Source organism: Rana temporaria, chromosome 1 (genome assembly GCF_905171775.1).
Source record: "Rana temporaria chromosome 1, aRanTem1.1, whole genome shotgun sequence".
Taxonomy (NCBI): domain Eukaryota; kingdom Metazoa; phylum Chordata; class Amphibia; order Anura; family Ranidae; genus Rana; species Rana temporaria.
This window is the reverse complement of record NC_053489.1, coordinates 411,943,896-411,961,625: the sequence shown is the minus strand read 5'-3', so window position 1 is coordinate 411,961,625 and position 17,730 is coordinate 411,943,896. Positions and strand designations below refer to the sequence as shown.

Genomic DNA, 17,730 nt, shown 5'->3' with positions numbered 1-17,730 from the left:
ATCAAACGCAGCCACTGTGCCATCAATTGTCACCACTGTGCCATGCCATCAAACGCAGCCACTGTGCAATGCCATCAAACGCAGCCACTGTGCCATCAATTGTCACCACTGTGCCATGCCATCAAACGCAGCCACTGTGCAATGCCATCAAACGCAGCCACTGTGCCATCAATTGTCACCACTGTGCCATGCCATCAAATGCAGCCACTGTGCAATGCCATCAAACGCAGCCATTGTGCCATCAATTGTCACCACTGTGCCATGCCATCAAACGCAGCCACTGTGCAATGCCATCAAACGCAGCCACTGTGCCATCAATTGTCACCACTGTGCCATGCCATCAAATGCAGCCACTGTGCAATGCCAACAAACGCAGCCATTGTGCCATCAATTGTCACCACTGTGCCATGCCATCAAACGCAGCCACTGTGCAATGCCATCAAACGCAGCCACTGTGCCATCAATTGTCACCACTGTGCCATGCCATCAAACGCAGCCACTGTGCAATGCCATCAAACGCAGCCACTGTGCCATCAATTGTCACCACTGTGCCATGCCATCAAACGCAGCCACTGTGCCATCAATTGTCACCACTGTGCCATGCCATCAAACGCAGCCACTGTGCCATGCCATCAAACGCAGCCACTGTGCCATCAATTGTCACCACTGTGCCATGCCATCAAACGCAGCCACTGTGCCATGCCATCAAACGCAGCCAATGTGCCCGCAACCTAGATGGGGTAAGTTAACGTTTAGTAAAAGTGATTGTAAAAGCTTTTTTTTTTTTGGATGGTGCAATGGTTTTGCACAGAGCAGCCCAGATCCTCCTCTTTTGGGGTCCCCGGCTGACGCTCGCATTGCACTCCAAAGCAATCGCACATCGTCCATGCGATCTGCTGCGGGTGTCAATGTTATCCTAACGATACTCTGAAACAGATTGCAAAACGCAGTGCAATTGCCAGTATCATACGATGCGATTTAAATGCAGGGGAAAAAAAGGGTCCTCCACCATTTTGTTGTGGATGCGATTTCAGCCATACAAAATGTACGGCTGGTATTGCACCGCACAGACATTGCGTGTGATGTGCACAGGAATGTGGTGCGATTCCTGTGCGGATCACATGCAGTGCCATTCCTGTGCGAATCATATGTGGCGCCATGCCTGTGTGGTGAGATTCCTGTGCGATTCCGAATTTTCAAATTAAATTACGCCCGCTCAATGCCTAGTCGACGTGAACGTAACTTGCGTCCAGCCTCATTCACGGACTTACGCAAACGACGTAAAACACGACGCTGTTCCGACGTTTCCGATGTCCATACCTAACATGACTTACCCCTGCTTGAGGGGTAACTTTACGCGGGCGCACGTACGTTCGTGAATCGGCGTATCTAGCTCATTAGCATATTCGATGCGGAAATCTACGGAAGCGCCACCTAGCGGCCAGCGTAAATATGCACCCTAAGATACGACTTACGCCGCTCGTATCTTAGCCGAATTTATGCGTAACGGATTCTAAGAATCAGCCGCATAGATACGACGGCTCTCATTTAGACTTACGACGGCGTACATGGCGCTACGCTGTCGTAAGTCCTGGGCCGCAGTGTTTTACATGCCCCAGTGTGAACCTAGGCGTTGAAAATGAAAGCTAGAAGCTGATTGGTTACTATACACAGCACACAGAATTGGTACAGCAGTCACCCACAAGGAATGAAGGCGAGTTGACAAGGCTGTCAATCAATCAGAATAGTTTAGAAGGAGTTCACCAATGACAGCCCGTGTATTCTCCTCAGTATAGGTCTCTTCTAAGAAGAGTGAAGTTCCAAGCAAGAAGTGTGCCTGTCACTTGGATAAAGACAGCTGTGGCCAGCCATGTGCGCGTGTCACCAATGACGTCCATTGCAGGGAAGTGAGCCCGGAGGTAGACCGAGTCACAGGACATAGCCTATAGGTAAGGAATGTGGCAACAACTCACAGGAAACAAGCCTCGTTCCTGCTCCCGCCCCCTACCTCAGTACAATACAAGATAGTGCTTAATCCGCCCCGCCCCTAGCCAGCCCCCTCCTCGGTTCAGTAACGCTTAGCTCCTCCTACGGCGGCTTTACCCCGCCCTTTAGTCTGTTTAGTAGTTAGTAGAACACAGAGCTGGTTGGCCCTTCCCCCTGCAGCTCCGCCCCTAGCCCGGCCCTCCTGAGTGGAATAGTAGCGCACACACACACAAAGTAGTGCTGTCAGGCAGTGTAGCGCTGTTCTCATTACCTCCTGAGTAGTGCGGCTCCTAGGACTAGCCCGTGTCACTCTCCTCTCCTGGATTATTACACTGAAGGCTGACCTACTACAAGGCACACAGGTAACACCTTTGTACACATGTCGGGACCCCCATACAATGTTGTGTCTGGGCAGGCACTCCCCCTATCACTTTCTCCTGGATGGGGACAGGTTGTGCCACACACAGGGAATGGAGGAAAGTTGTCACTCTACTATCTCACCCCCATACACCCACCTCTATTGTGATGGGGGCTTTGTTCTGGAGTCCTGAAAGGACACTCGTTCACAGCACAACATTATTAGTGGGGCTTGGCACTCACTACCATTACCTAATATTTTTTTTTTATAGGTAAAGCCACATTCTTATAGCATAGAAAATGGCTAAGACCTATTGTTATTATATTTTATTACCATTCATGTCCCCTTTGGCTAGATCCCCCCCTTGCTTCATGTCTCAAAGACACAACAGAAAGCAACAGAGTAAGGAAATGGGTCATTGGTAAAGGTGTCCACAGGAGGAGAAGTGTTATGACTTCCTGTTTCAGTGACAACACTAACCTGTTGGATTTGCCTCCACTTTGTAGATCAAAGACAATGGGCACCTGGATATATTCAGGGGGAGAATGTTCCCAGTGGCAGTAAAAGTCTGGGAACATTTTTTTTTTGTAGTGTCTGTTTGGTTTATGTGATTTGTGTTTAGATTATTTGTTTGTATTTTAATGTTTGCATATAAAAATAAAAAGTAACTGATTAAAAATAAATAAATAAAAAGTCTAGCAGGAGTTTGACACTATTACACTTTCATACTGTATCCAAATCGCAAGTTTTGGCTTAATATACACATTACAGCTTAATGGCTGATGTCTGATAAGAGACAGATCACCAGTGGCAGGATCGCCAAATCTGGTGGTACCTGTCTAGGTCTAGCCAATGTTACAGATGGGCTGATGTCAGATGGGTGGCATAAACAAAAAAAAAAAAAAAGTGGTCCATTGAGTCAGATTTATTTATAAATAATATTATTAATTAATAACATATTTTATATATATATATATATATATATATATATATATATATATATATTATCTTATTATTAAAAATGTTTATATATATATATATATAATATATATATATATATATATATAATTTTTTTTTTTTTTTTCTAATAGTATATATATTTTTTTTCCTAATAATATATATATATATATATATATATATATATATATATATATATATATATATATATATTATCTTATTATTACAAATGTTTATATATATATATATTGTTATTAAAAATGTTATATAATTTTTATTATTTATTTATTTATGTCTAAGTATAGATCTATGTTTGTGCCAAGCTGATTTGGTGGCACCTGTCTACTATGAGTACCCAGCCATTATCACAGATAGGCTGATGTCAGACAGAGGATGCATTGAAACCTAAAAGAGTGAGAGAAAAAAGACCAAGTGGTCCATCATTGAGTCAGATAAAAAGAGAGAGATACGCCGTCGTAACTCTGAATCTACGCCGTCGTAAATTTTAAGCGTATTCTGGAAACCAGATACGCTTAAATTAGGCTAAGATACGAGCGGCGTAAGTCTCCTACGCTGTCGTATCTTAGGGTGAATATTTACGCTGGCCGCTAGGTATGCAAATGAGCAAGCTACGCCGATTCATGAACGTACGTGCGCCCGTCGCAATTAGTTACGCCGTTTACGTAAGAGATATGCTGGCGTAAAGATAAAGCTGCTCCCTAGGTGGCGCAGCCCATGCAAGGTATGGACGTCAGAACAAGCCTATCTTTTTACGTCGTTTGCGTTAAGTCGTACGCGAATAGGGCTGTGCATAAGTTACGTTCACGTCGTAGGCAGTGTTCGACGTATCTTAGGCATTCTATCCGACGCATGCGCACTGGGATACGTCCACGGACGGCGCATGCGCCGTTCGTTGATAACGTTATTTACGTGGGGTCATGCTTAATTTCTCTAAAACACGCCCACCTCTTCCTCATTTGAATTAGGCGTGCTTACGCCGGCACATTTACGCTACGCCGCCATAACTTAGGACGCAAGTGCTTTGTGAATACAGCACTTGCCTCTCTAACTTACCGAATACCATATGCTACGCCCGCACAAAGTTACGCTGCCCTACCTGAATCTGGCCAAAAATGTATTCTAGCTTTTTTTTTTGTATGGATTGGGTGGCACCTGTCATCTATGCCAAGCCATTACTACGGATGTCACATCATATGGGTGAATCTGCTGTTGGCAATTTATCAATATCACCAGCAGCAAGATCGCAAACAGGTGACCTGTCTGTCCCTATGGAATGGCTCCCTCTGTAAGCAGACTTGGCGAGATATTGACCTGTCGCCAGAGCGCTTCTGAATCTCTGTGTTTGGCCGATGGAAGCGAAATTTGACTACAGAGGCGGTGATTCCATAGGGACAAGTAGGCTGGTTCTTTCCAATCCTGCGATTTACTAGTGGTGGAATGGGCCTATTTGTAATAATGGCTAGACATAGATGCTAAAGAGGTTCCATGATAATTGGATACAATCTTTTCATTGCCTGTAACAGTCTTTAGTGCTGAAACGGTCATTCACAAAGTACTCATATGATGGTGTCAGCTAATATGGAAATGATGAGACAAAAATTGCTCCATTTAATAGGCATGCGTGTTGTGTAAATCAATGAATGAGAAAAGATTGTTCACCCAATGGCAAAAAATTCCAGCTTTACAGGTTTTGTTCTGTGTTTAAATCTGAACATACGAATAAGACCCCTTTCACACTGCTGCAATGCTGTTTGCCCGCAGTGTACCCAAAGGTTTGGTGCTCTTCCCATTGACCTCTATTATGTTTCTCGGTTTTGGTGCACTTTCTAAAAGCCCACCAAACCATCTCTATGCAGAAGTTTTTGTGTACGTTCAGAAAGTATACCAAAACCCGGGACATTATAGCTAACCCGCACCGAACCCACGGGTACACTGCGCTACACCTGGCCAACCTGCACTGCATCAGTGAGAAAGGGGGGTAACAGGTGGATTCAAAATTTGTTTAAAATAATGAGATCTGTGATTGATCATTCATTTTATTGTTGCATGTATGGATGCCAGAAGAAGCTAGGTAGAGATCAATGCATGCGCCCCGCCACACAACTGTTTGCATGGAGGAATCTTCCCTGTTGTATTCTGACAGCCAATACCTGTAGCTGTCTATATATCACAAACGTGACTGCTCCTGATTGGATGCTGTTTGAATTCCTGAACAGTATATGCATCTGATTGGATGCCCCCTGAATACCCCCAACAGTATCTGCATATTACCAGATGCCCCCTGAATACCCCAACAAGTGACTGCATCTGATTGGATGCCCCCCGAATATCCCAACAAGTGATTGGATGCCCCTAAATACCCCAACAGTGACTGCATCTGATTGGATGCCACTAAATACCCCAACAGTGACTGCATCTGATTGTATGCTCCCCGAATACCCGAACAAGTGACTGGATGTCCACCGAATACCCCAACAGTGACTGCATCTGATTGGATGCTCCTAAATACCCCAACAGTGACTGCATCTGATTGGATGCCCCTAAATACCCCAACAGTGACTGCATCTGATTGGATGCCCCCCGAATACCCCAACAAGTGACTGGATGTCCCCTGAATACCCCAAGAAGTGACTGCATCTGATTGGATGCCCCCCGAATACCCCAACAAGTGACTGGATGTCCCCTGAATACCCCAACAAGTGACTGCATCTGATTGGATGCCCCTAAATACCCCAACAGTGACTGCATCTGATTGCATGCCCCCCGAATACCCCAACAAGTGACTGCATGCCCCCTGAATACCCCGACAAGTGACTGCATGCCCCCTAAATACGCCAACAAGTGATTGCATCTGATTGGATGCCCCCTGAATACCCCAACAAGCGACTGCATCTGACTGGACAATTTTATTTTTTATTTTTTGAGCCCGGTTAGCGGCAACAGTGTCAACCAAAGCTCAAATTTCTGCTGAAATCATCCAAGATTCAGGCTGTGTTTGGCCAGATTTAGAAAGATTGAGGCCCCATTTACATCAGCGCATAGTGGGAATGAGAGCGTTCCCGCTGTGCAATTTTTTTAGTTTGCAATTTTTACGAGATTATGCAGGTGACTTAAAAAGAAGCTCCTGCTGCTTTTGGGCGAGAAGCTTCACATAGGCGCAGTTTGGCAAAGTGGCACTTGAGAATGGCGGCAGAATCGCATTGCGTTTCTAGTGCCATTGAAGGATAATGGTGCCCAAAACGCAGCGTGTTATGCTGCAATTGCTACGCGATTTGGAATTGCTGCGATTCTGCCTGTCCTACATTAGGAGTAGGCGAGGTTGGAGTTTTACCTGGGACCTCTGAACTTGGGTTGGTCTTTTATCAGTGTGTAAACGTTGCGATCCATCCAGCTTGTGCTGTACGGAAATTTATCCAGTTTACTGATACTATTTGTTGTATCATTTACAGAAAACAAGCTGTTTTTATTTGGATTTAAAGGTGTATGTTTGATTTGTAAATACAATCTGGTGACAGAGTCAACATTTTTACAATTTTATTGATGCCATAAACATTCCAGAGCTGCAGGGGATTTCCCCCCCTTGTGTCCATAGGCTGATCATTTCACCTGCTGCATAACAAAGGCAACACAATCAGCAAATTGGTGTGTGCTAATAACACAGGCAAGCTGCAGATGGTGTGCACCGTTTTATGTTTTGTGTGTTTTTCATAATTAGGGGTCAAACTACACTGCTGCATATGGAAAAAAAACGTATTGCTATGCGCTAAGACTTTCCCATGAAGCTAGGTTTACACATGTGCAGGAATTTGTGTAAAATCGCATCTCCTTTCTCTATCTGCAATGTAGAGAGCGTCCTGACTCTCCTGTAGTCCAAGGGAGGGGGCGAGCACGACACTCCACACCAGGGAGAAAGCCTTGCATTACTGTGTGGAGTTACAGACAGAACAGGAAGTGAGGATTTCTCAGAAGAAATAAGGACATTTAAAAGCAAAATGGAAGGATGAGGTAAGTGAAGGAGGACTGCACTAAGGTAAAGGAAGCTATTTATGGGGGGAAAAATTACCTTTACAACCCCTTTAAATTGGCCCCAGAATCTGTAATTAATATGTGTTCTGTTTTAAAGGGATGAGCAGCCCTAGAGTACGCATAGATCTAAATGCACCCTATGGGCTCCTTTTATTACAAAGTTTTGGGCAATTTAAAGTTGATTGCACACAATTTTACAGCCAGATTGTAAGGTGTATGATGATCCCTAGACCACTGTCACCTGAACAGGTGTCCCCATTGAAAGACTTACTTTCTATTCCTGATCTGGTGACAACAGCCTAATTTTGGATTTCCCATAACTCTCTATTTGACCTGAAGACAGTGGTCATTAAGTCAAATAGAGTGAAACTTTCCAGCAGAAACCCAGACCGCAGTAATAACAACTGAAGGGGGTTTTAATAACGTCCCCAGTTTTTAGAAAACAGAATTGTTTTGGCTCTAGATACACTTTAAAGGCCAATTCACACCACCTGCAGTCCAGTGTGTGTGTGTGTGTTTTTTTTTTTTCCTCTGCATCAAAAACACATGGAAAGTAGGTCAAATGGTTTTCAATGACATACTGTGTTTCCCCGTAAGTAGGGTTGTCCTGATACCACTTTTTTAGGGCCGAGTACAAGTACCGATACTTTTTTTCCCCATGTACTCACCGATACCAATACTTTTTTTAAAATGCAGCTTTGTCCCTAAATGCAGCCATGTCCCTAAATGCAGCCATGTCCCCAAATTCAGCCTTGTCTATAATGCAGCCTTGTCCATAATGCAGCCATGTCCCTAAATACAGCCTTGTGTCCCCAAAGAGAAAGCCAAGCCCCCCCCCGCCCCGCCGCTGCTGCCCCTGCCGCCGCGGCCATCTAGTTGATTTGCACTTGGGGAACATAACAGCTTTCATTTGAATAGCTGTGTGTTCCCCGCCGTGCCTCGTCATGTATAGACACTCCCCCTTGCCTGGGCACTTTGATAGACAGTTTAAACGTCCAATCCTGGGACGGGTGATCTGCCTATCAAAGTTTACGGACAAGGAGGAGGGGCTATACATGACGAGGCGCGGCGGGGAACACACAGCTATTCAAATGAAAGCCGTTATGTTCGGGGCTTGGCTTTCTCTTAGGGGACTAAGCGGCAGCAGCTCTCCATACTCGAGGACTGCTCTGCTCCGCTCTCTGCCCCCGCTCCACCCACTCTCGGGGGGGAAAAAAAGTATCGGGGGAAGCATCGGGAGCATTTGCGCGAGTACAAGTACTCGCGCAAATGCTCAGTATCGATACCGATACTAGTATCGGTATTGGGACAACCCTACCCGAAAGTAAGACCTACCCCGAAAATAAGACCTAGCGTTATTTTCCAGGAGGGCTGCAATATAAGCCCTACCTGGGAAATAAGCCCTAGTTTAAAATGCTTGTAAAATCCTATAATCCACTCTATTACAGTAGTATATAATGTACAATATGTGTGTTTCTGTAATATAATTGCGGGGAAGAGAGCTGCGGCGGAGCGCAGAGCAGCACTTTAACAAAGGTATTTGGCACAATTATATTACAGAAACGCACACATTGTACATTATATAATACTGTAATAGAGTGGATTATGGGATTTTACAAGCATTTTAACTCGGTTCACACTGGGGATTCCTGTCAGGCAGGGAGAGCGAGGGGGAGAGAAGACGGCATATTACAGGGTTAGACCTACTGTGTCTTTATTGCCAAAATTATTACAAGACCCAAGCTTATTTTCGGGGGAAACACGATAGTTCACAGCAGTGCATCCCAGTTCCAGAAAAAAAAGGTAGAACATGCTGCATTTTTTCCTGTACTGGACTGCACTGGAACACGTATGTCCTTATTTAAGGTTAGGAAAAAAAGGGGGGGGGGGGAATGCACTGGAATGCGTCAAAAACGCATTTGCAGTAAACTATCTCGAACGCATCTGGACTGCGTTGCTATGGTGTGAACTGGCTCTAAGGCTCCTTTCACATGGGTGCCTCCGCTAAGCAGAATCTTCTTGCTTGGCGGGGGGGATTTCTCCTCTGAGCAGGGGAATGAGAGGTCCCTGTCGGCTCCACTATGCAGGGCGGACACAGTCCCACTCCCTCTGAGAGGCAATCGGATGGAAATGGACTGCCTGTCTGTTTCCATCCGTTCCGCCAGACAGATTGAGAATATCTGGGCATTTTTACTATTTGTGTCCCATTGAGAAGGTCAGTCTTGCAGTGCCTTGTGGGACTTGTCGTTTCAAACCAGCTGGAGTGCTGAGGCTGCATACCCTTGAAATAGGTAGTTGGTTGATAAAGAAAAATGGGACCTATTGTAAATTATCAGCTTCTAACTTCAGCTTGTTCAATTAAGCTTTGACAATAAAACCTGGAATCTGATTGGTTTTTATGCAGAGATGCACCAGATTCTGTGTATACCCCCCATAGTCTTATTTGCTATTGTGTTGCATTGGTTGGCACAGAAAACCAAATGGGGCATGCTACATTTTGTGTCGTTCTTCACTGTATCATTATAGCATGCAAGTCACGCATGTAATACATATGCTAATACATGGACTATGGTGTGAACAAGCCCTAGGTTCAGTTTAGACTAATTTAAATCAACGAACATGTTAATTACCAGCCAGCCTGCTTATGCTTTGCTTCAAAATTGTGCCTTGACCTATTTTTGGTGTGGAATGTAAGATCCTAGCAGAATGGGAATCTCCCCAGCAGTTTAGAACAAAGGCAGCGGTATCTGTGCATGAAGGGATGCAGGAATGTGAGCTGATCAGGCCCTGCACATAGAGTTTCTCAGGAATTCCAGGCTTGTTTCACAGCGAGCAACTTTCTGAAATAAACTGAGTAAATTATGAGTTATCTGTTTGCATATTCCTCCTGCTAGTAAATCAAATTCTCTTACCCAAGTTTACATTGGATAATATGATGCACTAGGCTCCATTCACACCAGGATAGGGATCCTAAATTTCACAGAAGTGACAGTTATTTTCAGCCAATGAGTCAAATAAGATTTACAAATAAGACCCGCTTCACACAGGGGCGGCACGACTTCGGGGGCGACTTGGCAAGGTGATCTCAAGACGACTTCAGAGGCGACTTGCAAAATGACTTCCTTATTGAAGTCAATGCGAGTCGCCCCCAAAGTCGTAGAAGAACCTTTTTCTAAGTCGGAGCGACTTGAGTCGCTCCTATTAGAACGGTTCCATTGAACAGAGCGGAGGGCGACTTGTCGCCTGACGAGTCGCCCCTGTGTGAACCGGCTCTTAGTCGCATTACTGAAAATAACATAGATCCTTACGTTGCTGTGTAGTTTTTTTAACTGAGCCAGAGGATGTATGATGACTGTGCAAATCTTTGGGACTTGTAGAAATCGAGTAGTGTTAACTTCTTCTGCTCACAGTTAGATTTTCCAGTACAGTTTAAAAAAAAGGGTCTGTAGAAAAAGGCAAAAAAAACATGGATCTTTCAATAAAGTGGCACCGTATTTAAGCCTTTGTCAAGTCATGATGGAGCAACTTGACAGCAGTGATTGAAAGGAAGATCAACAAAGAAGTCAGGATCTTTCAAAGCCTTTCATTTTTGGTGAGCAATCTTTGAATGGACGACCTGTCTGAAAGTTAGATTGTCAAATAGGTCTATATGTACTGATAAGATCTGTGTGTGATAGGATGTATGAGATACCGTAAATACTGTGTGTGTGTATATATATATATATATATATATATATATATTACACACACACACACACACCCTGATCAGCCATAACTTTATAAGAACTAAGGCCCCTTTCAGACTGAGGCAGGAGCTGCGGTGGCGGTATAACGCCGCTAAAAGTAGCGGCGCTATACCGCCGGGATTGCCGTGGAAATCAGCCGCTAGCGGTGCGGTATTAACCACCGCTAGCGGCCGATAAAGGGTTAATACCGCCCGCAATGCGCCTATATAGAGGCGCATTGCGGGCGGTATTGCCGCGGTTTCCCATTGTTTTCAATGTGAAGGAGCAGTGAAGGAGCGGTATACACGCCGCTCCTCTCACCGCTCCAAAGATGCTGCTGACAGGAGATTTTTTTGTCTCCCGCCAGCGCATCGCCTCAGTGTGAAAGCCCTTCGGCTTTCACATTGAGGTAGCTGGGCAGGAGTTTTTCAGGCGGGATAGCAGCGCTATTTTTAGCGCTGTACCGCCTGAAAAACTCCTCAATGTGAAAGGGGCCTAATAGGTTAAGTGCATTTATGTTACCCTCACACATACCACCCACCTAAACATTGTTGATGACCGGATACACCTTTCATTGAAATGCTATTCCCTGATGACAGTGGTCTCTTTCAGCAGGATAATGTGCCCTGCCACACTGCAAAAAATGGTTTAACCTTTTAAAGCAGATGCCTCCCTACCATTTAAGACAGTGGTCATCACCCCTGTCCTCAGGGCCCACTAACAGGCCAGGTTTGCAAGATAACTGAAATACATGACAGGTGATATCATTTGCTGCTCAGTGATTGCACTATTCTAGTCTGCATCTCCCCAAGGTAATACATAAAATCTGGCCTGATAGTGGGCCCTGAGGACGGGGTTGATGACAACTGATTTAAGAGGTTTATGACACCGGGAGGCGGGGCTTTAGAGCAGGTGATTGGCGGTCACGTGATCTGAAAACATTTCGGTTAGGCATTGGTAACTGTGGTAGCACGCAATGCACACACTTTTGGCACAGCTGTATGGTCCTTGACGCTGAGCGGCCATATATTTGCGTGCGGCCGGCCAAGGGGTTGAGAATGGTTTGAGGAACACAACACCGAGTTTGAGGTGTTGACTTGGCCTCCACGTTTTCCAGATCTCAATCCAATCGAACATCTATGGGATGTAATGGAAAAACGAGTCTGATCCATGAAGCCCCCCTCCCCCAACTTACAGGAATTAAAGGATTTGCTACTGACAGCTTGATCCCAGATACCACATCATACCTGCAGAGGTCAAGTGGCATCCATGCCTTAACAGGTCAGGGCTGTTTTGGTGGCAGAAAGGGGGACCTACTCAAGATTAGGTAAGGGGGGTCATAATGTTATGGCTGATCGCTGTGCATGTATGTATATGTGTGAGATTATATATATATATATATAATTTTATTTATTTTCATAATCGATTAGTTGGCCGATTATTGTTTCGATTAATCGCATAATAGCCTTAAAGAAAAAAAAATGTGCATTTAAAAAGAATTTTGGGCAGATTACAAAACACAAATTGCCGCAAAAACACATTACATGCTTTTCTGCAGCTTCTCCATTGAAGTATATTGAACCAAAAAAATAAATAAAAATAGCACCGTTTTGCATTAAAAAGTCCTTGCCCTTTCCAAATACGCAGCAGCTGAAAAAAAATCATGGATGTGAACGTGTCCCATAGGAAAACATGTACTGAACTGTAGTGTGTTTCTGCAAAAAGCACCAAAAAACAGAGGTGTGACCCCAGGCCTGAGATGTTTAGTAACATAATGGGGTTACAAAACAAAAAGAGCAAATAATCGCTACTGTAAGGGGATAATTTTTTACTGTGGGACAGTGAAAGTAATATTTACAGTAGCAATTTGCTTTTTTGTACTATAAAGGGCTAATTTTAGTTTTTTTAACCCCATTATGTTACTGGCCGATTAATCGATTATGAAAATTGTAATCGATTAATTTCATAATCGATTAGTTGTTTCGGCCCTAATATAATGTGTGTGTGTGTGTGTATGTATGTGTTGTACAAGTTACAACCTACATTGGGAAACTAAAGTATCTGGATTGAATTCCATCTGAATGAGTTACACCTGTAACTATTTCCAGATCTGACATACCATAGCAGCCACAACATTTCCGTTTCTGCTTGAAATGAGCCCATTTGTCACATCACACAACATGTGAAGCAGATTGCATTGTGATATCTTATCTACTGCAATCTACAGTAGTTTTATCACTTTTTTTTTTTTTTAGTCCGACCGCAGTAAACCCGTTCAACCAGTGGGGTGGGGGGTGGATGGGGGAATTCTTCCCACTTTGATATTGTATTCTGACAGCAGGGAAACTTCCCCGCAATCAGAATACACTGATCAAGTGCGCCAGATATAGCCGGGGGCACCGATTGTTTGGCAAAAACCCAACAGGCTGGTTGTACACAAGTTCATTGATCAATTTGAGTACAATTAGCCTACCCATACATGAATTGAAGCTCGGCCAATCCCTGCTGAACCAGCTGAAGAGGCTAAAAAGTAAACTCATGCATGCATTTAAATGGCATTTACAACAGGTTCCCATGTTACTTGCTAAGCTATCTTATTGCTTTTTCACCTATACTCTTTTAGTGATGGTCATTTTTACATTAGATCTTTTACCTTCAATGTTGGTCACATGACCAGAGGCTGGAGCATTTGTCACCTGATCCTAGCCAAAGTTGGAAATTGCCTGTCATTCAGGCTCTGCTTTGTATGAACGTCACACCCTGGTCCAAACCTTTCAGCTGAGATCATGTGAAAGGTGCTCCTTCCATTATGTTTAGTCAATCTGTACCCCCCAGCTAGATCAGGTGATGCTTATCATATGTCTATGGATACTGTTTCTGGCCGTGTACAAAGTATTGATAGCATTATAGGTCCTGGTAAAGCAAGTACTGCTGGCCATGCACTATATTCTGAATCACTTTACAACAATTGGACTACCTGCTGGGCCACTGTCCCCACTCTTCACCTAACATGCAGATTTTCCACTCCTTAAAAGTAAAATCCATGGCCCGGATTCAGAGAGCAATTGCGCCTGCGTAACCATAGTTACGCAGCGCAATTGCTGACTTGCTCCGGCGTTACGAATGCTCCTGATTCAGGAACATCGTAACGCCGACTGCAGCCTAAAATCTGCGTGGCATAAGGCTCTTATGCCACGCAGATTTTAGGCTGCATTCTTGCGATGACCGCTAGGGGGCGCTCCCATTGTGCTCAGTGTATAGTATGCAAATTGCATACTAACACCGATTCACAATGTTGCGCGGGCCCTGCGTACGCAAGTTACGGAGTTTCCGTACGGCGTCTTTAGCATAAGGCTGCCCCTTCTAATAGTAGGGGCAGCCAATGCTAAAGTATACCCGCCGTTCCCGCGTCGTGAAATTTGAATTTCACGTCGTTTGCGTAAGTGATTCGTGAATGGCGCTGGACGCCATTCACGTTCACTTTGAAGCAAATGACGAAAGTTTCCCGACGGCGCATGCGCTTTACGATCGGCGCGGGAACGCGCCTAATTTAAATGATTCCCGCCCCCTGCTCCGTGAATCGAGGGCAGCGGCGCAAATTTGCGGGGGCGCAGGGCAAAATCGTTGCCCTGTGCCTCCGTAATTTATGCGCAAATCTTACTGAATCCGGGCCCATGTCTCCGAAACATCTGCAATGTTAAAAACACAGCCAGCCTTGCTTGATGTTCCATTGGCAGACTATTGATTTTATCCGTAATCCGCCACTGATTATAGTTAGTTATACATACTTTGTCCATTTCTGCATCATATTCTAAAGGCTACTAAGTCCCAAATTAAAGCTGAGCGATTTTCATTAGGAACCAGACGAAATTTGATTAGTGGGTTTCAGCTGTCACCAACCTCTTGCCCGACATTCTTAGTTTTCCTCCCAAGTGCTCACTTGTTCTTTGTTATTAAAAATTGAAGGAGCTGGGTTGAAAATTGTCGAAGAAATCAGATGTAGGCTTTGTTTGGGTATTCTGTCAGTCTGCATCATTTTGTTGTGATTTAGCTGTGATTGGCCAAAGCTAATCATATGATACAGATGTGCTGTGTTTGGTCCTGTGTGTACCATGTGATCAATGTGGCCAGTCACAGCTAGCAACACAATTGTATACAATGGCATGAAAAGAAGCCATCGATTGTTTACAATTGTCAAGAGATCTGCTGTGATTGGTGACGGCGATCACATGGCAGCTGGCGTGTAGCAATCAGTGTTTGGCTGTGTCTCATGAACACATCCAGTGACAAATCGCGCCGCAGCACAGCACCTTTTGAGAGGAAAGTTCCGCTTGGTCATCAATCCGCTATGGGCTGGACGGGAGTGTTGTTAAAGCCAGACATGGACATAGCGATTTTTCTTTTCTGCAACCTTGGGTTAAAGTGGTTGTAAACCCTTTACAACCACTTTATGCTACAGGTAAGCCTATAGTAAGGCTTACCTGTAGCTACCCAGGATATCTCCTAAACCTGCACGGTTTAGGAGATATCCCCCTGTCCCCTGCATGTGCCAATGTCATCGGCACATGCGCACTAAAGCAATGGCACGTATGTCAGTCAGTGTGCCGTCCAATCACAGCCCTGGAGCCCGTGATACCCAGAAGTCACTCCGGGAGAGATGTCGCCCCGACGTTCGGGGGTATGAGGACCGGTGCGGGGGCTTCGATGTAAGTAATTCATAATGAGCTAGTATGCTATGCATATCTCTTCTGCTATAACAGCATGTGGCAATAATTGCATGTAAAATCCGACAAGCTAGTTGTACCCAAGTTGACCGATTGATCAACTTGTGTACATTCAGCATGCCCAGACTTGGCTCGAATCTCAGCCGGTTCCTGTTGAACTGTCCAAGATTCTAACTATATCTAACACTATGGCTGCCTTTAGTCTGAAGGTTGAACAAGCCAAAGCTACCAATGCTTGGCAGTTTAAGGCGTTGTTCACACTTGAGCGATCTTCTACTTGAAGCTTGTATCTCTAAACGTTCAGCAAGCCAAATCCCATTAATTTCAATGGCCCCTGATCACATCTGAGTGATCTGTCGCCTGAAGCACAAATACTTGAGCTTCTTTTTGGTAGATTGGGCCTTATAGACTTCAATGGGAACACCTGAAAATGTGCGACATGCGCATTTTGTTGCTCATTTTCTCCTCAAACCGCAGCTCTCCACCCCTTATCTCCTCTCCCTAGTGCTTTCTATTGGCTAAACAAAAAAAGCTGTAAGACACTTGTAATATGCTTCTAAAAACGCTCTCAAATAAAAAAATGCCAGTAAATCGATACACTCAGGTGTGAATGCAGCTTTAAAGTTGAAAGACGCTCAGTCTGCAGAAATGCCTAAATGAATAAAAGCTGGGTGTTGTTCTTCAGCAAAGAATGAGCCATATCCATCTGGTATGCCAAGCGTTGCACAGCAAATACCCTTCCTACCAGGTAGTTTTCAATTGTCATGTGTTGCTGTAAAGAGCAGACCTCTAAGCTCATGGTGGAACAACAGCTATTAAGTTTATTGGGCTCTCAGCAATGCTTTTTACAGCAAGCTGTTCATGAAAGGAAATGCACAATGCATGAATTACACGGCAGCCTGGTTTAGGTGACATGGGATTGCGTAAAACTCATGAATTGTCCTCTTCTTTGGCTTCACAATGAGAAGCTGAATGGTAACTGCTGTTCACTGAATATTTTTCAATGTCCTTACTGTCACCGACAAAGCTTTTCAGCTTGTTAAGCTGAATTTGTACCCGAGACCATTACACCTTTTATTTTATATGGTGTGTATGTAAGCAAGTCCGTGCACATAAAAAGCCTAGGCATGGACATAACAGGACTTTAAGGCCTCATGCACACTGGACCTTAAAATACCCAGTAGCTTTGCAGTGAGTTTTTCAGTTTTTTTTAAAGTTTTTGCAATAGCGTTTTTCCACGTTGGTGTTTTTTTTTTTTCTTTAATAAATCAAAAACGTTAAAGACTGGTGAGCCATGGTTCTTTGACGTTAGAGCGTTTTTACAGCTGAAAAACGCTTCTCGGAATCCGCTAGTTAAAAAAAAAAGACAAAATACCCTCCCAGCCAAAATAGGATAACATTATGGAAGGTTTATTGACTAGAAAAAAATGTCTGAAGCCAAAAACGGCTGCTGTAAAAATGTCCAGTGTGCATAAGACCTAAAGGCTGCATTCACTGAAGCGCGACGCCCCAAAACGCTAGAGGGGAAAAAATACATTATTCTCTATGGAGATGGTTCACATCTCTACTACAAAACGCCTGACGCCGAACGCCTGAAGCCCAAACAAGTTCTGGACCCTTTTTTGTCGCTCGAATTTGGGCATTTGGGCGTTTTACATTGGTGACCCTAGACCTGTAAAAAAATTGCGGTAAAAAACGCTGCGTTTTGTCGCGGCAAATCGCGGTAAAAAACGCCACAAAACGCTACGCTCAGGTGTGAATGCAGCCTAAAGGAGTTAATGAATTTTTTTTTTCACCTTAATGCAATCTATGCATTAAGGTGAAAAAACATCTGATGTTGCCGCCCCCCCCCCCCCCCGAGCCCCCGTTATACTTACCTGACCCCTCGAAAGTCCCGCGCAGGTCCTGAGATCCTCTTCGCCGTTCAGCCTGG

General features: G+C 44.4%; 1 protein-coding gene across 2 annotated transcripts in view; it reads left to right on the top strand.

Moving 5' to 3' along the window:
* Window positions 1–2,199: 2,199 nt before the first annotated feature.
* The window catches only part of PRAG1 (PEAK1 related, kinase-activating pseudokinase 1), a 47,912-nt gene continuing 32,381 nt past the window's right edge, over window positions 2,200–17,730 (top strand). The window contains exon 1 of one of the 2 annotated variants that reach the window (XM_040324619.1): window positions 2,200–2,348. The gene's annotated coding sequence lies outside the window, so the exon portion shown is untranslated. Of the gene's footprint in view, window positions 2,349–11,959; window positions 12,401–17,730 lie in introns of those variants that run through there. The other variant, XM_040324628.1, reaches the window with a different exon arrangement.